Source organism: Jaculus jaculus, chromosome 7 (assembly GCF_020740685.1).
Source record: "Jaculus jaculus isolate mJacJac1 chromosome 7, mJacJac1.mat.Y.cur, whole genome shotgun sequence".
NCBI classification, from domain to species: Eukaryota; Metazoa; Chordata; class Mammalia; order Rodentia; family Dipodidae; genus Jaculus; species Jaculus jaculus.
The window spans coordinates 26,832,985-26,837,740 of record NC_059108.1 but is presented as its reverse complement, the minus strand read 5'-3'; positions in this window follow the sequence as shown (position 1 = coordinate 26,837,740).

The following is a 4,756-nucleotide window of genomic DNA, read 5'->3' as shown; positions in this document are numbered from 1 at the left end:
GGGATTAAAGGCGTGTGCCACCATGGCCTGGCTGAAAAATTTTTTTTTAATTCAAAATCTTCTAAACAAGAACCATTCGAATTGGCCACACACAGAACATTGTGCTGAATCCTCACTAATGTAGTGAAGTGTAGGCAGCCCCCACTGTGGGCTCTGTGTTCACCTGTCCAGGACCATCATGCAACTGGGTTTGGCTCACGTGCACTATGACATCAGACTCACAGTGGCTGCATCTGTACTGAACATGTGCAAACTCACTTTCTTGTCTTTATAACCACCACTTGCATAACATTTGCCTTGTACTAGGTATTGTAGGTCTTCAGAGATGACTTAAAGTCTACAGAAAGATGTGTATGCGTTCTATGCACATATTTCACTATTTACCTACATGACCTGAGCGTTCCATGATTGTGTCATCATGGGGGGGGGGGTCCTGGAACCACTCTTAAGGCAGTTACATCTGTATTCGCATCCTAAGAGACTGCTCTCAGTTAATTGTGCTGTGTAAAAAAGCTCTGTAATAAGAAACCTGGAACATAGAAAAGGATTATCTTAGTGGGAAAAGACAAGTGAGACTTTAAGGAATAAATACAGAAGTCCATCATCTAGAGGCCTGCTCCATGAGAGGAAATACATCCCTGATACTGAAAACCTACAACAGGGTAGTCATGAGTCCTAGGGATATAACATCTGCTGCTGTCTGGCTAAATGTGTATACTATGCTCACCAAACTGCCTGGTAAGTACTTCTTTTAATGTTCATACCCATATATTAATGCTATTCTCACTTTTGGTTAGAGAAGCTTCTTTTCAGATGGCAGTGACCTTGGGATGACTCACAAGGCACCATGGTGTTGAGAAGAAGTGGCAGAGGAGTGCTTAGCACTGAAATATTTCTATCATACCTTCCAAGGCTCAGGGTCCATTGTGGAAGAGGTGGCAGAAAGAATGTAAGAGCCAAAGAAAGGGTAGGACTGCTTACAACGTGCTCCTCCAGATACAAAACGGTCTGGCTATCTACGATCATAATAGGAGGAAAAGATGATGACATCAAAATAAAAGAGAGACTGATTGAGAGGGGGAGGGGATATATGACGGAGAGTGGAGTTTCAAAGGGGAAAGTGGGGGGGGAGGGAGGGAATTACCATGGGTTATTGTCTACAATTATGGAAGTTGTCAGTAGAAAATATGAATTAAATTAAAAAAATTAAAAAGAAGTTTACAGGCCGGGTGTGGTGATGCACGCTTTTAATACCAGCACTTGGGAGGCAGAGGTAGGAAGATTGCCGTCAGTTCGAGGCCACCCTGAGACTACATAGTGAATTTCAGGTCAGCCTGGGCCAAAGTGAGACCCTACCTCGAAAAAGCAAAAAAAAAAAAAAAAAAAACAGAAGAAGAAGTTTACAAAACCTCAACAACAAAAAAATAGAAGTCCATCAATGACTGGCAGCGCTGCAATTTGGTTGTTTGTTTGAGAAGCCATTGCAGTGGCCTCAGCCAGACACACAGGGCAGACGCTCGTGTAAGCTGCCCTCGCAAACATGCAAGTCTCACTCCTGTGGGAAGAGGTGGGCCTGCCTTCTAGAGACCTGTTTCTCCATCTGAGCCCCAGATTTGATTCTGGAGGTTTTTCCCCAAACCCACATTCATGCTTTGTTCAGAAAGGGTATTGCAGATGGAAATGTCATTGCCGGGTCACCAACTCCACTGTAATCTCAATGAGCCCTTAAGAGCTTGAAGGTTCCACCCATTCATGGAGAACAGAGCAGGCAGGACTGACAACACCCCCCACACCCGTCAGAGCTCAGGACCTCCCCCGTCCAATGCTGTGTTCATGGAAAACAGAGGCTTCAATATCAATTAACATTAACCCACACTGGCTGGCTTGCGTTTCCTAAACCCAGAAGGGAAATGTCCTCCGTCATCCCCTAGACACCTGAAGACCAAGGTAATGGACTGACCCTATGATGGCTGATGTGGTCCTTGGTGATCAGAGTTGGAAGGAGTGTTAGAGGTGGTGTCCCTTGCAGGCACACATTTTGAGACAAGAACAGATGCATCCATTAAGAAAACTCCTGAGAGAATGTGCTTTCTAAACAGTCACAGCCAAATCATTTCAAATTTGGTCAGCGCGACTCTGCAAGGCCTTTCTGCAACATGTGGGAATAAACCTACAGTTTTCTTCTGAGATTGCATCACCTACCTGCCAGTGTTTGTTTCTTCTCTATGAAAGAGCCTCCTGCTCGTATTTTCTCCTGTGTGCACATGCATAATCATATGTGTGTAGCACATATATGTGTATATGTGTACATGTTGGGCAAGTGCACATGGAGGCCAGAGGTCAATGCTGGGTGTCTTCCTCAACTGATCTCCACCTTATGCTTCAGTCAGTCTTTCATTGAGCCTAGAGCTCACCCATTTGGTTAGACTAACTAATCTATGAGCCACAAGGATCCTTCTGGTTCCGGCTCCCCACCATTAGGATTACAGGCACACATCCCATGCCTCATATTTACATGGGTTCTGGGATCTGAACTCAGGTCCTCATGCCTGTGTGGGGTCTGGGGATTCGAACTCAGGTCCTCATGCCTGTGTGGGGTCTGGGGATCTGAACTCAGGTCCTCATGCCTTTGCGAGGTCTGGGAATCTGAATTCAGGTCCTAATGCCTGTGTGGGGGTCTAGGGATCTGAACTCAGGTCCTCATGCTTACTCAGCAAGCACTTTACCCACTGGACCATCTCTTCAGTCCTCACATTTTTCTTTTAAGTATTCCTGTAGGTTGAATGGTGCCCCTAATAAAAGTTAGCTGCAGTCTTAATCTCTGTAAATGATATGTTATTTGGAAACAGGATCTTTGAAAACTTGTGGAGATAAGGTTTTAGCTTGGCATGGTGGTACATGCCTCTAATTCCAGCACTTGGGAGGCAGAGGTAGGAGGATCCTGTGAGTTTGAGACCTTCCTGAGACTACAAAGAAAAACTACCTTGAAAAACAAACAAATAAAAGATAAGGTCATACTGGAATAGGGTGGACTTAATCCAATTTGTGTCTTCATAAGAAGAGAGAGTTTAGGACACAGATGCACAGGGAGAACACCGCATGATATATATACCTGACTGACCATATCATAAAAGAATATCAAACTAAGTTCTTCCTAAAATCCACCCCAGTGGTAGCAAATTTAAATGCACAGCACATTCTATAACTCTAATAAAAGATAACTTCTCTGTTATGAAATAAATCTCTCACAGGAATTCCCCAGGCAAATGTTATTCCATGTGTTTGTTGAAAGCTTGGTCACCAGCTTGTGGAAATACTGGGAGGGGTAAAACCTTTACGGCGTAGGGTCTGGTGGGAGGAAGTTAGGTAACTGGGGGCATGTCCTTGAAAAGGATATTGGGATGCTAGTGTCTCCCTCTCTACTTCTTTTTTTTTTTTTAATTTTGTTTATTTTTATTTATCTATTTGAGAGCTACAGACAGAGGGAGAAAGAGGCAGAAAGAGAGAGAGACAGAGAGAGAATGGACACGCCAGGGCCTCCAGCCACTGCAAACAAACTCCAGCTGTGTGCACCCCCTGTACATCTGGCTAACGTGGGTCCTGGGGAATTGAGCCTCGAACCAGGGTCCTTGGGCTTCACAGGCAAGTGCTTAACCACTAAGCCATCTCTCCAGCCCTCCTCTATTTCTTGTCTGACACAAAGTGAGCAGTTTTCTCTGCCAGGCACTCCCTGCCATGACGTTCTACCTCACCTTGTACCCAGCGACAGTGTCAACTGACCATGAATGGAAGCCTCTGAAATAGTGAGCCAAATTAAAAAAAAAAATCTTTTCCTTCTTATGGTTGTTATTTCTGTTATGTTCTGCTACTTTGTCAGTGAGGGAGCGCTGACTGACACAGTAGGCTGCATTTCTTCCAGTGTCACAGAAGAGGCCACCAAAGCTTAGAAACACTAATTAGCTGGATCATGGTCCCTGAGCCAGAGACTGGGCTGGGAGCCATATCTTCTCATCTCAGCCCAGTGGCTTTCCCACTACCACGACACAAGGAGCCTTTGTCGTGGCTTTCTCAGAGTTGGAGGACACTTCAAAATCAGTCATGATGGATGAGGAAACTGAAGTCTGAGGTGGTTCAGTGCTTTTGCCAAGTGCATAGGCTGAGTGCCAGATGATCACACCTGTCTCAGAATCACATGGCCACATTTGTTCATAAAAAATAATAACCACATTAAATCAAATTCCCAACTACTACACAGATTTGCTGCACCCCAAGTCCATTCAGCTACTTAGTATTTCTAGCATGATTTTTATTTCTTTTTACTTTTTACTGTTTGTGTCTAGAGCGGGCTGTGCAGGTCAGAGGACAGCCTGGTGGTGTTTCTTTTCTCTTAGCATTCTTTGTGACAGGTTCTCTCTTGCTGATGGTGGTTGGGAGCTTACGGATTCTCCTGTTTCTGCCTCCCATTGCCTAGACATGCTGGGATTATAGACACGTGTGTCACTTTGCATCTTAGCTTTATGTAGACTTTGAGGAAGATCAAACTCAGGTTGGCAAGTGTTGCAGTCAGGTACACATTGCTGGCAGAAAACACTCACCCAAGAGCAGCTTGTGGGAAAAAGGGCTTATTTTTGCTTACAGACCCAAGGGGACGCTCCATGATGGCAGGGGAAACGATGGTATGAGCAGAGGGTGGACATCACCTCCTGGCCAACATAAGGTAGACAACAGCAACAGGATAGTGTGTCACACACTGATA